At 39.5% G+C, this 16,662-nt stretch overlaps 1 protein-coding gene and 1 pseudogene across 1 annotated transcript in view; both read left to right on the top strand.

Annotated features, from left to right (window-relative positions):
• The window catches only part of DHCR7 (7-dehydrocholesterol reductase), a 300,532-nt gene that overhangs the window by 174,103 nt on the left and 109,767 nt on the right, over nt 1–16,662 (top strand). The window lies entirely within an intron of this gene.
• Nucleotides 530–1,354, top strand: LOC138144971 (mas-related G-protein coupled receptor member X4-like; annotated as a pseudogene).

Genomic DNA, 16,662 nt, shown 5'->3' with positions numbered 1-16,662 from the left:
AACAAGAAATAAAAAACCAACCTGACCAGCCTGGGTTAAACACTTTACAAATATGATCTCATTTGATCCTTGCATGAGTCCTGTGATGTAAGTGTTGTTATTAGCCCAGTTTTACAGTTGAAGTATCTGAAAAGGGCAGATGCTGTGACTTGTCCAGGGTCCTACAGATAGTAAATTTCTCAGGTTGGATTTGAAATGTTTTTATTTTATATTATATCCCATATATATTATATATATATATATATATATAATTATATAGTATACCCCTAGAGTCAGGGAGTAGGGAAGAAGAGCCTTTAATTCCCGAGAAGGGGGAAGGGAGTGTTTCTCTTTATGAGCTTCCTAGTCTTCGTATCCCCAGGGCGTCTGAGAGGAGGTGGGCTTCCGGAAACTGTGACCAACCACCGTGGCTGTGTCCCCTACACCTGAGCAGTGGGGATGTGTTCATGACAACGCAGCAGAGAGAAGTGCACTTGAGTGTTTAGTTCATGTGGCACCTGGAAAATTTCCTTTAGATAACTGGTTGCGGATGCTCTCTCTGCTCATTGCCCTGCTTGGGCTGGGGGGGAACAGCCTGGTCCTGTGGCTCCTGGGCTTCCGCAACCCCAGGAACCCCCTTTCCGTCTACATCCTCAACCTTGCCGGCGCTCTTCCTTTGCAGCTTTTTTGTGGTTTTTTACTCCGCGTCCAATCCTCTTTTTAAAAATTTCACTGACGCATATATTTACGTGTTTCTGGGAAATGCCACATTCTTTTTCTACAGTACGGGCTTGAGCCTCCTGGCTGCGATCAGCACCGAGCTCTGTCTAGCCTTACTCTTCCCCAGCTGGTACCTATATCTCCGCCCCAAGCCACTTCTGCTTCAGTGTGCGCTGCCCTCTGGGCTCTGGCCGGCCTGTTCTGGGCAGCAGATTTTGTCCTCTGGGACATGTAATGCGTTGGGGTTTCTGTCTCAGAATGCCTGGCTTCCCGCTCGTGTGTTTCACGCATTTCACCCCAGTGCTGTGCGTGTCCAGTCCGACTCTGCTGCTGCGGGTCCAGCGCAGCTCCCAGCGCCGGCAGCCCCCCGGCTCCACCTCCTGGTCCTGCTCACGGTCCTCGTGTTCCTGCTCTGTGGCCTGCCCAGGGGGATTGAAGATGAAACACGGCCCTTGGTCTTAGATTTCAGGCTGGCCTCTGTAACAGCAGCATGAGTCCCTTCCTTTACTTCTTTCTGGACAGCCAAGGACATAGAAGAGGGCGGGAGCCGCTTAGGGTGGTCCTCCAGAGGGCCCTGGCTGTCCAGCACGAGTTGGAGGGTGGGAGAAGGGATGAAGGCTGCACCAACACCCGGGAGACATCATGCTCTTCATAAGAAAAAAGATTGCTGGGCATTGGAGCAGATGAAATAAGCTCTGCTCCAGCTGCCTGGGAGAGGAGCCGGGATCTCCCCATGCCTTCTGCTGATCCCTAGGGTTTGAACTCTAAGCAATGAACGGGCTTTTATGAGGTGCCTGATGTATGCCAGACGCTGTGCTAAGCTCTACAGATATCTCGTTAAATTCTCACACTATCCCTGGGAGGTAGGTGCTCTTATGATCTTCATTTTACTGGGGAGGAAACTGAGACAGGCAGAGATTCAGTGACTGACCCTGGTTCCCAAAACTAGTAAGTGACTCAGACTGGATTTGAGCTTAGGCATTCCTGACTCCAGGCTCAATGCTCTGTGCACTCTGAAGCCCCCTAGCTGGATGGAGGCTTCATGATTTACTGTATTTGGGGTGTGAGGTCCAGGGACTTATGTGTCACCAGCCCTGAGGAGGGCCACTCCAACAGATGGTGACCTTCTGTGTCCTGGATAGTAAAGACCCCATCTAAGGCATCCTGTCTCCCTGACCTCTCCTTGTCAATCTCTGTAAGTGATGGCATACAGCAGGGGTGGGGAGACCTTCATTCAGCCTTAAGGTCACATTTGACCTTCTAAATCTAGAGTCCCTTCTGATGGAATTGTGTTGCATCAGGTTGGGACAAGAAGAGAAGAAAGTAGTGGCAATAAGTTAACCCTTCCTCACAGCATTAAAAAAAAAAAGCCTCTATCAAGTTCCTAGACCCAGAGTCTAAAGATAGAATGGAGTTCCAGTTAGAAGAAACATGTAGAAATCTTTTTTTTTTTTTTGCCAGTTAGTCAGGTGAAAGGGAGTTAAGCATGTAGACAGCAAAGGCACAGGGAATGTAATTGTGAGAAAGTCTCTTTTTCCTTCTCTCCCTCTATCCCTGGCTGACTTCAGCAGCTTGAATAAGTGAGAGAGAGAGAGAGAGAGAGAGAGAGAGAGAGAGAGAGAGAGAGAGAAATGGAATTTTTTTGTGAAGATTATTTGAGTAGGATCAGAAATATTCCTTCTCTCCCTCTACATTACTGAACTGTTCCAAGGTTCTGGGGTACAAAAGGACAGACAAGGAATATAAGGGGAAAGGGGGGAACCTTTCCCCTTAGATCTAAGATAGCACCACTTCACTGGTTAGAGAAAGTAGGTTTGGGGGCTGTATCAGTGAAAGTTTCAAGGTTTGCACTTTGGAATAGAATGGGCACTTGACCATTTCCTGGCTTACAGAAAGAGGAAAGGTTTGTGTGAACAGGGAAACAACCAAAAAGTAATTGAGTTTGATTGGAATATCTAGCTTGAATTCAGAAAGTCTTACATACTAAAATTAAGTACTTGCCAATTTTAAAATAACTTTTTAAATTAGGTGTGTGCAAAAACTGAAAACTTGACTCAGTTATATGAGACTCCTATTCATAAGAAGAAATAACACAGAGCTATGGGAAAATTAATAAGTTATGGGTTCCTTCTGATATTGTTGAACTGAGATTTCAACTAAATTAAAGTGTGTTCTTAAGTGTGATAACTGGAGTATGTTAAATCATAATGTCAGATTGCCACTTTTACAATCTTTGGAAGTGGTGAACCCTATAATAAGGAGCATTTGGGTAAAATATAATACTATAATCAGTATTAAAATCCTAACCTCAGATTCTGTGTAATACCATTTGGAACATTGATCCAGGTAATGGGATTCTTTCTGGCCACATTTAAAGGGAAATGTTGTCTCTTGTAATTTGATGCTTAAGACAAGTCAGAATTCATTATACTATTTGGTACTAAAACAAATTGGGAAAATATATAGATCTGAAATTTGTTAACTTGAGATCTTAGCCAGTTTGCCTCAGTTTGCTACATGTGAGTTTAAGTAAGCTTTATAACCCAGTACCTGGCAGAGGGCGGACACTATACATGTTAACTATTATTAGTTCCTTAATTAGATGTGAATAGTATACAATACCAATGGTGAGGAGACCCCCAATTTTCTATGTAAGGTAATTTGGAATTGTATTCAACAGAATTGGAGTTATCTGGTTGGTTATGAGTTTCTTTCAAGTTTCAAATACATAATATTGTTTCAAATTGTAAACTTTTGCCTTAGTTATGTCAATCAGCTTTTCATAATTTGGATATTGTTTTTTAATATAAATTGAAAGAAAGTAAAAGAGTGGAAAAATTCTTTAAAACTAGTTATATCATTTTATCAGCCCTGCTACCCCTGTCTTACAATGTTTTGCAACTGCCATTTAGAAAACCGGTTGTTTCCACCTTTGCTTGTAGTTAAGAGGAAGTTACACCTAAAACAATTTGGCTAGCTAAGTTATTTGGAGTTAATGTTTTAATGTTAAAACCTAAAATTGGCAATTGATTACTGTGTGTGGAAAAGAGGGAATGAGGTGAAAGTCTTATCCAGATTGGTTCTATCCATTTAGATCAGACCTCGTTGGAATATGAAGGTGTGCAGCAGGGTTAGTCTATTCCACCTGGGGGGGGGGGGTGTCAAAGAGCTCAACCCACAGCAGTAGATAAGTGGATATACCCGACTCACCAAAATCACCTTAGATGTAGGGCTATAAGGGGTAACTGGAGACTCCATATGCCAGCTACAATATAGCAAGGTCCTAAAAATAAACACACCATGTCCACTGTAATAGATACCAGTACAGAATGCACAATGTTACATGGGAACACTGAAATACATCCTGGCAAGGGAGTAGCCATAGAAGTATGTAGGGAAAATTCAGCCAGGGCAAAACAAATTAAGACTGAAAATATTAGACTTGCCACCCAGACAGTATGCAGTTTACATCAGTCCAGAAGAAGAAAATCATGGAGTGGACAGGCAGGGACATCACTATCAGCCCTTTCTCTGGGGTCCCTGTTGATTGCTCTTATTTTGTAGACTTTCCAGGTCCCTGGAAGCTTTCTGGGAAAAGAGCTTGTTTGGAGTATGGAGTTACTAAACAATGGATTTATTGCTTAGAATTTGCAAGTTTATGTATAATATAGAAATGATTTCAAATAATAGGTCTTTACACCATGACGAATTTAAATTTGAAAAGTAAAGAAAAACAAGTGAAAGATGTTAAGTGAAATCTCTCATGTATATGTGAGTCCTGGTAAATTTTTAGTGTTTATTACAACTCCATGAGAGTAAAAATAATCTAGTCCTAAGCTGTGATTTAAACTTGCCTTTTAAGGTAAAAAAAAATTTGAGACTGTAATTGATTTCGTTTTAAATTCATGTACAGTTATCTGATGAATCATGAAGTCAGTAATCCACCATTTGAGAAAAATGCCACAAGCTACTCAGAGGGAATGTGATCCTGAATTATTATAGGTGGAGGTTCACATTTGGGAAAAGTCAAGAGGACAACCTTAGCATCAGCCTAAGGTGGGCTCTTCCTGGCTCAATCTCCCCATTGTGTTCCTTTAAACAGGAATATTTCCTACCTGGCTATGCCAGAATTTGGCTATGAGGTGGGATTATTATTGTATAGTTGGTTGCCAAACTGTGACTCTTACCTGCTTTATCCTATCAAATATCCTATTGCACATGTGCTTTTAGGCCTAACTCTGAAGGACCATTTTGATTCTGATATAATCATCATATATTTGCTTTTTCCTTTTATAGCAAATTTCTATATTCAGAGCAAGTGGTCAGTAAAAACAAGTATGTGAAATCTTGCTGTTTTCAATCTAAAGGTGCAATAACTCCATATCCCAAGCAACTAAAAAAATATTACTCAGGTTTGTCATCAGACAATTAATGTTTCCATAGTCATTTGAAAGATTAAGTCCCCACAATAGCTTCTTTTTTTCAGAATAATTAGGCAAAAATAAAATAAGGCCCTTACTTGTTTCAAAATGATATAAGAATAATTGGGTATTGGTCCAACTGATTGAGGGACCTAGCTGTTATTCTGTTTACTTCTGAAATTAAATAAAAAATGTCTTCAGTTTGGTTTGGGGAAAAGAATTTCAGTGGAATTAATTTTCTTAGAGGGAGGTAACATAGAATATTTTGTACTACATTAATGGAAAAGTCAATTTCATTCAAATTTATTACAAATGTGGAAATAACACCCATTTGCACTGCATGTCCTGTAGCACAAGCACAAGTTATTATGAACAACTCATTGATATGCACTGTTCTGAATTAATTATTTAAGTATTCTCCCAAGTTTTTTATTATAACTGGAGTAAAATCAGCCTCTTATAACTAAGTTCATTTGTACAAAAATTGAACCCAGGGGCAGAAAGCTTTTACCTGCAAGAGTGTTGTTGCTTATGTTTTCATATACAGGATTAGATCCCCAATAACATCTGATCTCTCCTAACAGAATTGGAATCAGAGTGGAAAAGTCTGAGACAGTATTAAGATCAGACAATCTTGTATGTCAAGTGTAAATGATTCTAATGGGGCATGTAAAAAAAAAGGACTTGAGGTGGACTAGACACTGTGAGCTTCACTATGGAACAGGAACTGGACAATAAGATGGACAACAAGGAACTGGCAGGAGCTGGGACGATGAAAAGGGAACCATGGAAGTGAAGAGCCAGTCTCGAGTCAAGATGAAAAGACCTTTCCTAGGGTGTTTAAAGCAAACTGAGAAGATCATGATTTCATGATTTAGTAGGGGTGGAGAACTTTGACCTTTACATTTAGATGATTGAGTTGAGGACTTACTAATTAAGGATGATTGGAAACTAATCTCCAATCAAGAAGAAAGAAGACTTATTTGATCACAGAGATTAAGACAAAGTGACCTTGGGGTGGAGGACTTTGACCTTTGTACTTTGTGTCAATTAAGGTGGCATGCCTACCCAAGAATGATTGAGTTACTAAAAGAATGTTATCTTTTGCTTACAACTATATGATCACTTTGGTGAAAAGTATGTGGCCATTTTAGTGACAAATTGTTATGCCATAACATTCTGAATGCTGTACTGTTATTTCTGTGAATGTTTTGTTTTAGTTTGTTACTGAATAAATAGAGTTTGCTATACTGTGTAATCAGAACCCTGAAAGCTGTTCACAGCAGCAGTACTCTGGAAAGCTGCTGGGTCTTGGCTTTATACATACTCAGTCAGTAATACTGATTGATTGTGACCTCATCTCTTCCTATAGTTGGTGATGTGATTGACACATTGACAGATAACACCAAGCTCCATGAGGGGAAACCTACAATACATGAGACCCATCTCCAAAGTTGGAAAGTATGAAGGGAATGAACATTTTTATAGGCATTGTGCTCAGGACCGTACAAATATTATCACATTAGATATTCACCATAATCTTAAAAGGTAAGTGCTGTGATTAGTCCCATTTTATAATTAAAGAAATTGAGACAAGTAGAGTTTAAATGATTTGTTCAGAATCACACAGCTAATAAATTTTTGAAGTCCATTTTGAAGGACTTCCTAACTCCAGTCCAACACTCTGCACCATCCAGCTAGCAGCTAATAATTGACACTCTTTTTAAAATTAAATTTTATTTTTATTTTTTAGATTTCATAATTCATTTCCACGAGATTTTGAGTTACAAATTTTTTCCCCATAATTCTCCTACCCACCACCCCAAAACAGTGATCCCACTGTATACCCTTCCCCCAATCTCCTCTCTCCTATGTCTTCCCTCCAATTTTCCAGTGGAAAGATGGATCTTTATACCCCAGTGCCTGGATATCTTATTTCCCAGATGCATGTAAAAATATATTTTTTAAACATTTAATTTTAAAATTTGAATTCCAGATTCTTTCCCTTCCTCACTTGTCACCCACCCTTACTGAGAAGATAAGCAATTCAGTATAGGTTGTACATGTGTAGCTAATGAAAAACCTTCCCATATATTGTGAAAGACTGACCATATTTCCATCCATCCTATCTTTCCTCCAACTTGTTCTATTCTCCACTTTGTCCCTGTCCCCTTTCAAAAGTGTGTGCTGCTAACTTTCCTCCCCCCCAACCTGCCCTCCCCTCCATCATTCCCTCCCCTCATCCCTTTCCCCCCTACTCTCCTGTAGGGCAAGATAAGCTATTGAGTGTATATGTCATTCCCTCCAAAAGCCAAATTCAATGAGAGTAAGGTTGACCCATTCCCTTTTAGCTTTCTGTTCTTCTGCTCCATTGTAATAGATTTCTCTTGCCTCTTCTTTATGGGATAATTTACTCCATTCTGTCTCTCCACATCTCCTCTCATTATATTCCTCTCTCACCTCTCAATTTCATCTTTTAAGTATCATACCTTCCTATTCAACTGGTCCTGTGCCCTCTGTCTATGTATACCTGTACACATATATACACACACTCACATATGCATTCATACACTCATATACCCTGATATATAGACATATGTATGTGTGTGTGTATATATATATATATATACATATATATATATATATATATATACATTTATAATTCCTCCAACTATTCCCATAGTGAGAAAAAATTTCATAAGTTACAATTATTATTTTTCCATATTGGAATGTAAATAGTTTGACTTTGATAAGTTTCTTATGGTTTCTTTCCCCTGTTTACCTTCTCATGCTTCTCTTGCTTCTTGCATCTGAATGTCAGATTTTCTATTCAACTATGGTTTTTTTCATCAAGAATGCTTGGAAGTCCTCTATTTAATTGAATGACCATATTTTCCCCTGAAACATTAAGTTCAGTTTTGCTGGGTAGGTGATTCTTTGTATTAATACAAGCTCTTTTGACCTCTGGAATATCATATTCTAGGCCTGTCCATCCCTCAATGAAGAAGCTGCCAGGTCCTGTGTTATTCTGTTTGTGTTTCCGCAATATCCAAATTGTTTCTTCCTGGCTGCTTGTAATATTTTCTCCTTGATCTGGGAACTCCAGAACCTGTCTATAATATTCCTAGGAGTTCTCTTTTTGGGATCTTTTTTGGGGGGTGATTGGTGAATTCTTTCATCCTCTATTTTGCTCTCTGGTTCTAAAATGTCAAGGTTCTTTTCTTTGAGAATATCTTGAAGAATAATTTCTAGGTGCTTTATTTTGATCATGGCTTTCAGATAATCCAATAATTTTTAAATTATCTCTCCTGGATCTATTTTCCAGGTCAGTGGTTTTTCCAATGAGATATTTCACATTGCCTTGATTTTTTTTCATTCTTTTGGATCTATTTAATAGTATCTTGATTTCTCATAAAGTCGCTAGCTTCCATTTTCTCCAATATAATTCTTGAGGCATGATTCTCTTCAGGGAGCTTTTGAGATTCTTTTTTCCATCTGGCAAATTTGGCTTTTGAAGGCATTCTTCTCCTCATTGGCTTTTTGAGCCTCTTTTGCTATTTGAATTAGTCTATTTTTTAAGTTGTTATTTTCTTCAACCAGGTTGTTGACTCTCTGTTCTTGATTTTCTTGCATCATTCTCATTTCTCCTCCCAATTTTTCCTCCACTTCTCTTATGTGTTTTTCAAAATCCTACTTGAGCTCCTCTATGTCCTGTAACCAATTCATATTTTTCTTGAAAGCTTTTAGTGCAGGAGTTCTGATTTCACTGTCTTCCTCCTGTTCCATGCTTTGATCCTTTTTGTCCCCCAAAATGGAGTCCAATGTGGGATTGCTGTGCTTGCTTTGCTTCCTTTGCTTGCTCATGTTGCCACTCATTTACTTGACTTTTGAGCTTTTTGACACAGTAGAACTCTACTACCAAAGAGGAAAGCTTTGTCCCAAATTGTTGGGGTTTTTTAAGGTGCTGTAGCTATTAGTTGGGTGCCCTCTCTGAAGCCTCCGCTGACTCTGGCATACTGGTCACCCACCCCAGGACCTCCACCCAATACAGCAATCCAGATCCTAGCAGGTTAAAACAAGAGTGATTACCCCTCAGAATGGTTGCTTGGTCCTCCTACAATCTTCAGGCCAGGAGCTCTGAAGCAGCCATGTGGAGGTGGCTGCATAGCCTCGGTGCCTCAGCTGCTTCTCACCCTGAGGACAGAGGCCAGACCACACTCCTGGACTCCCTGTTCTCAATGTGCACTGATCTCTTACTTTGTCTTTGTCATTCATAAGTTGATAACTCTGGAAACTGCCACTGCTGCTGGTGATCCACTCTCCTGATGTCCCTCCAACCTGGGCTTGTCGGGCCACACTGAGGCTAAAACCTTGGCCTCATGTGGGGCTGGGCTCCACTTCCAGTGCTGTGATTGACCCTTCCTGCCAGTCTGCAGGGTTTTCTTTCGTGGGAGGTTTCTTTCTCTCTGTAACATTATGGGTTCTGTAGCCCTAAAGTTTGTTTAGAGTCATTTTTATAGGTGTTTGAGGTGGTTATAGGGGAGTACAGGGAGTCTTCCTGCTTCTATGCTGCCATCTTGACTCCTCCCCCATATTTGGATTTTTAAAGATTTACTTATTTAGTTTCATTTTCAACATTCACTTTTTTAAGATTTTGAGTTCCAAATTTTCTCCCTCATTAGCCTCTCCCCTCTCCAAGATAACATTAAATCTGATTTTGGCTATCTATGTGTAATCATATTGAACATATTTCTGTCTTAGTCATGTTATGAAAGAAGAATCAGAACAAAAAAGAAAAACTACAGAAATGGAAAAAAATACAAAGCAAAAGTACTATGCTTTGGTCTGCATTCAGAATCCAAATTTCTTTTTTTAATCAATTAATTTTTACTTTTCAACATTCATTTCCCCAAGATATGCAATTTCAAATTTTATCCCCATGATACCCCTACCCCCCACCCCAACATACTGATTACTCCTTCCCCCAGTCTGCCCTCTCATATATCCCACTCACCTCTCCTTTTACCCCATTCCTCCTTACTTTCTTGTAGGGCAAGATGGATTTCTCTACCCCATTTCCTGTATATCTTATTTCCTGGTTGCATGTACCAACAACTTTTGCCATGGTAGAACTCTGTTTCCAGAGTGGAGAGTGATGTTTTCCAAATTTCTGAGGTTTATTGCATCTGTTGTCAGAAATTCTTCTAGGCACCTGCCTCAGAACTGTGAGGAAGACTGCCTCTCCATAACCTCAACAAGCTGTCACACCAGCAGTCCTCACATAGGACCACCACCCAAGACTGTGACACAGATCCAAGCAGGGTAAAGCAAGAGAATCCTGCCTCAGTGCAAGCAAAGAGGTTCTTACAATTGCCCTCTGGTCAGCTGCTTGGTCCCCCCATCATCTGTGGTTCTGAATCTGTGGAAGCAGTCACCACAGCAGCAAGTGCAGTTGTTGCCACCTCTGCTTTCCCAGGGCAAGGGCCAGACCATGCTGTTCTCTCACCCAGTTCCAATAGAGCTTCCCCACTGACCTTTTACTTTCTCTTTTAAAAATATTTTTTACATTAAATGTATTTATTTACTTTTAGTTTATGACATTCAGTTCCACAATTTCTCGATTTCCAAATGTTCTCCCTTTCTCTCTCCTCCCCCTCCCCCTCCATGGTCGTATGCAGTCCCATTTAAGTTCTACAAATACCTTTACATTAAACATTAGTCAAGTTGCTAAAGAAGAATTATACCAGTGGAATGAAAAATGAGAAAGAAGGAACAAAACAAGAGAGAGAGAGAGAGACAGAGAGAGAGAGACAGAGAGAGAGAGAGACAGACAGACAGACAGAGAGACAGAGAGAGAGACAGAGAGACAGAGAGAGACAGGGAGACAGAGAGACAGAGAGAGAGACAGAGAGACAGAGACAGAGAGAGAGAGAGAGAGCAAGTAGTTTACTTCAATTGGCATTCAGCCCGTAGTTCCTTCTCTGGAGGGGCATCCTGAGTCTTTTGGGATTGTCGTATACCCTTGCATTGCTGAGAGGAGTTCAGTCTATCAACATTAGTCATCACAGATATGCAGTGTCTGTAATTTTGTACAAGGTTCTCCTGGTTCTGCTCCCCTCACTCAGCATCAGTTTATATAAGTCTCTCTGAGTTATTATGAAGTCCGTCTGCTCCTCATTTCTCATAGCACAATAGTATTCCATTACATTCATATGCCACAACTTGTTTAGTCATTCCCCTATTGATGGGCATCCCCTTGACTTCCAATTCTTTGCAACAACAAAAAGAGCGGCTATAAAATTATTTGTACATACAGGACCAATCCTTGACTTTCTTTTTGGCATTTATGGGTTGAGAAGCCTGGAAACTACCACAGATGCTAATGATTCAGTCCCCTGACATCTGCTCTGGCTCTTCTGTGTGTTGGTCTGGCCTGGTCCACACAGGACTGCGTTCCATTCCCAGTTCCATGCAATAGACCCTTCCTGCTGTCCTCAGCTGGAGTCTGTTTCACTTTGTCATTTTGTGGGATCTGTAGCTCCAAAATTTGTTTAAATAATGTTTTACAGGTATTTGAGGCATTTGGAGATGAGCTCAAGTAATTTCCTCCTTTTACTCCAACATTTTGACTCTGCCCTTCTTCGAATTTCTTTCTGTGCATATGGATAATCTTTTCCATCATGAGTCTTTCGGAACTGTCGTAGATTATTGAGTCCCTGAGAAGAACTAAGTCTATCAAAGCTGGGCATTGCACAATGTTGCTGTTTCTATGTACAATGTTCTCCTGGTTTTGCTCACTTCACTCAATATCAGTTCATGTAAGTCTTTCCAGGTTTTTCTGATGTCTACCTGCTAATTATTGCTTATGGAACAAGAGTATTCCATTACATTCATATATTACAACTTGTTCAGCCATTCCCCAATTGATGGGTATTCCCCCAACTTCCAGTTCTTGACCACTCCCCCCAAAATCTATTATAAATATTTTTGTACATATGGGTCTTTTTCCCATTTTTATGAACACTTTGAGATACAGACCTAGAAGTGGTATTACTGGATTAAAGGGTATGCGCAGTTTTATAACCCCTTGGGTATAGTTCCAAATTGCTCTCCATCTCACAACTCCACCAAAATGTATTAGTGCTCCAATTTTCCCACATCCTCAACATTTATTATTTTCCTTTTTTTGTCATATTAGCTAATCTGATAGGTGGGAGGTGAGCAGAACCAGGGGGACATTTTACATAGTAACAGCAACATTATAAGATGATAAACTATGATTGACTTCAATCTTCTCAGCCATGCAGTGATTGAAGACAAGCCCAAGAGATTTCTGTTTGAAAATGCCATCCACATCCATAGAAAGAAATGATGGAGTCTGCATGCATACTGAAACCTACTACTTTCACTTTTTATGTTTTTCCCTTTTATTCTGTTTCTTTTTTCACAACATCACTGATGTGGAGATAATCTTTACATGATTGCACAAGTGTAACCTATATAAAATAGCTTAATCTTTTAAGGAGGGGAAGGGAGAGGTGAAAGTAAATATGGAACTCAAAATTTTATATTAATAAGAAGAAAAGAAACATGATTCTCAAGTTCCTGTTCTCTGTCTCTGTCTCTCTCTCTCTGTGTCTCTCTCTGTCTCTCTCCCTCTCCCATTTCTTCTCCCTTCCCTCCTTCTGCCTTTTGTATGCACCCTCCATTCTTACTCAGAAGCTAAAAAAAAGATAATATCATCATTGAACTTGACAAGAGGGTTCAGTCAAGGAATGCCTGCCCATGCTCTGAAGGGAAGAGATAAAGGTCCTCCCTCCAGAACACACATCAGGAAGCAGTCTTATTGAGGTTTTGCATGAGTTGTGGTGAGAATGGACAGTTTGGTCATTTCACCTAGATTGTAAGTCCTCCATTTGATACATGGGAAAACTCAGAGAGGTGTGAAGAAGTTACATTAATTGTCCATCATCACACAGTAAGAGGCAGAATTTGAACCCTGATTTTCCCTACTTCGAGTCCAGAAATCTATTCCCTATGCCAGGATCCTTCACAACCAATTCAATGGGGCCGAGACATGTGTAGACAGAAAAGGTTTGCATTAAATTGATTGAATTGTTCCTTGATCAAAGAAAAGACTGAGGTTTCTTATCTATATTATTGTTGAGAGACTGACAAAAACAAAGACACTACAAGGTAAATGATTTTTCTCTCATGCCTCTTTTATGTAAAATAATTTTCAGAATTCATACTCTCCCGTTTTCCAAGGACATTCATCTTTTGACTATCCATTTTTTGAAACTTCTAAAAATAATTGATTTCCTCCTAAACCCTCTTTATGTGCAGAATTCTTCTAACTGTCCGTGTAAGTGTAAGATTCTTAGAAGATGCATGTGTCATGTTCACATGCAGAAAGGTGAACAGTTCATCCTTCCTGAGTCCCTCATGATTTTCTCATTCATGTTTACTTTTTATGCTTCACTTGAGTCTTGTATTAAAAGAGTCTAATTATCTATTCAGTACTAGATTTTCCTTTAATTAGGAATGCTTGAAACTCTTCTTAATTTAATACCCTTTTCACTTGAAGGATCATACTCAGTTTTGTTCCAGAATATCATATTTCAAGCGTTCTGCTCCTTTAATATAGTAGCTGCTAACTCTTGTGAGATCCTGACTTTGTCTCCATGATGATTGAATTGTATCTGTCTAGATGCTTGAAGTATTTTCTTTTTGATCTGGGAGGCCTGGAACATAACATTCCTGGGAATTTTCTTTTTTTTTCTATTTCTTTCAGGGAAAGAAATAAAAAACAACAGAAGAAAATTATGAAGAGATAATTGTTTGTCCTTTGTTTGGAAGACAGCCAGTGACATCAATGGGGTAATTTCTTGACTCATGCTTGAATGGGATTTAAGTAATGGGTAGATTTTGGTTTTTTGCATCTTTATTTTACCCTTCAGTCCTGGAATATTGGGGCAGTTTTTCTTAATAATTTCTTGAAATATTATGTCTAGGTTATTCTTTATTATAGTCCCCAGGTAAACCAATAATTTCTAAATGAACTCTTCTTCATCTATATTCCAAATGAGTTGATTTTTAAGATGTTATTCTGTTTTTTTTAATGTGTTATTTTCTCCAGTATTTTCATGCCTCTTTTACTAATTTATTGATTGTCTTGGAGTGTATGAACTATTCAAGTAGGACTAGCATCACTGTTGTGATAACTTGTTGAGCCCTTTTCAGGATATTTCATTTACTTTATATCTCTGTCCAACTCTCACCTGTGGCTCAAAGAAGTTGGCATGTGCAGTGGCCAAACTCCAATTACACCATCTTAGCCAACTGTATAAACCAGGACAATGGTAACAAACTGGCCTCAAACCCATTTGTGAGGTAGGTGTATGTCTGTCAATAGAAGGAGAAAATTCCCCTCAATGGACTGAGTGAATCAGAGCTATTTGTTTTGATGGCCATGAAGACAGATGATGAAGGAGGTACTGTGGAGTGTTTAAAGCTTGGTCAGACATCAAAGATACCATGGTCATCTACTGTATCTGGAGCCATTATAAATAATCCTGACTTTTATTTTGCCATTGGACTCCAATGACTCCAGAAGAGAAAGTGAAGTTGAGGATTTTGTGCAACTCTGCCTTACTTATATCTAATTAACATATGAGTCAAGATGTCATTCCATGAGATCACTGATCCTCTATTTTAAAATAATGTCTCTTCATAGTTTCTTGTTTTGCTTTCATTTCCTCCCTATTTTTCCTCTACCTCTATGATTTTATTTTGAAAACTACTTTTTCTACTTCATCCAGTAATTCTTTTTGGGCTTGTATCCAATTCACATTTTTCTTTGATGCTTTGGTTGTAGCTGTTTTGACCTCATTGTTTTCTTCTGAGTTTATGTTATGATTTTATTTTGTGACCTCAGTAGGCATTTATGGTCAGGGTCTTTTTTATTTTTTAATTTCCCATTCTTTATTATTGTTGGAATAGTAGGGATTTGGGGTGAACATTAGCACTTTGGTTGTAAGGATTATTGAGTCCTTTTTAGGTCTGCTTTCCACTTTTGACATTCACTTGATTTGCCCAACTATTACATGTGGCTCCAAAAAGCTGCAGAATGAACAACAGTCACAATCCACTATACCGTTTTGGCAGATATACTAAACCTAGTTGAAGGTAATCAAGGAGTCTCAAGTCCATCAGTGAGGTAAGGGGAGTGTCTACTCCTAGCATGTAGATGACAACTTTTTTCTTTTCTTTTCCTTTCCTTTCTTTTCTTTTCCTCTTTTTTATTGTTTTTTTGGAGGGCAGTTGGGGTTAAGTGACTTGCCCAAGGTCACATGGCTAATAAGTGTTAAGTGTCTGAGACCAGATTTGGATTCAGGGCCAGCGCTCTATTCACTATGCCACCTAGCCACCCCCAACCTTTCATTCTGACAGACATGAAAGTGGCTAAAGCGAGTGCTGTGAAGCACTCATAGCTTGGTTAGGCATCAAAGATGTTATGGGCATCGATTATATCCTGAACCTCTATCAGTCATCCTGGCTTTGTCTTGCCACCAGGTTCTAATTACTTTGGAGGAGATTAGGAGGACAATGGCTTTTATAGAATTCTGCCTCACTCAAATCCAATTTATGCAGAACTCAAAAGATACCATTCACCCTATTTTTTTCCATTTTTACTTATCTCAAAGTACTTTGAGGACAAGTAAGCAATGAAGCAGCAGGTGTGGAAACATATGGGTGTCTTAGTCCATAGGGTCACCTTCTCATTGGAGTGAAGCAGAAACTCGTATGAGAGGCCCATGCTTCCTGCCATCATCTCAGTTGATCTAGCTTCCCTCCCAGTAAGGACCTCAGAGAAAGCAGAGGGCTCAGGAAAAAAAATCTCATCATTAGATAGGCCTCGGTTGTATAACATGTGATCAGCAGCTGTAAAATATATTCCATTGTGACTATATGGGGTAGAAGTGGGGAAATCACAAGGCATCAGAGGGACATGACAAAAGTCATGAAGAGATACTGAGATAATTCCCCTGAGAAAGTCACTTATAAATAATTCTGGGCTCTGCTTGGACAGTACTACTGCATCAGAAACCACAACAACTTTTCTTAACTCTTGATGCCACATGCTCTGCTCTCAATTTCCAACCAGAGACTCTCAAAGATAGCCCCAGGTCCAGAAAACAGAGCATCACATCCAGGTCAGTAACCTCAGGGATATGCCTTCTTTTCATTACACATTTTCTTCCCTCTCTGCTAAAGGAAATGGTGTAGAGGGGAAAGGCAAGGTTCCATTGTCACTCTCAGGAATTGTGGTGGGTGGTAGAGGTCTGGGTTCTCAGGATTTGTGGGAACAATTCTAGGGAATCATTGAGAGCGACATAAGTGCTTCTTATTTTCCCTTCTGCACTGTCTTATCCCTTTCATTGGTTTATTTTTGTTTTCTATATTAACTGTTCCTTCTTTCTCTCTGACTCTGAACAACACAAATTAATTTAGAAAATCAATGCATGAAGGAGTTACTCTG

The sequence above is a fragment of the Petaurus breviceps genome, unplaced genomic scaffold (genome assembly GCF_028583685.1).
Source record: "Petaurus breviceps papuanus isolate PSGF00001 unplaced genomic scaffold, PetGlider_PUasm1.0 90721, whole genome shotgun sequence".
Classification (NCBI taxonomy): Eukaryota; Metazoa; Chordata; class Mammalia; order Diprotodontia; family Petauridae; genus Petaurus; species Petaurus breviceps.
The sequence above is the reverse complement of the archived record's forward strand: the minus strand, read 5'-3'. Positions and strand labels throughout refer to the sequence as shown.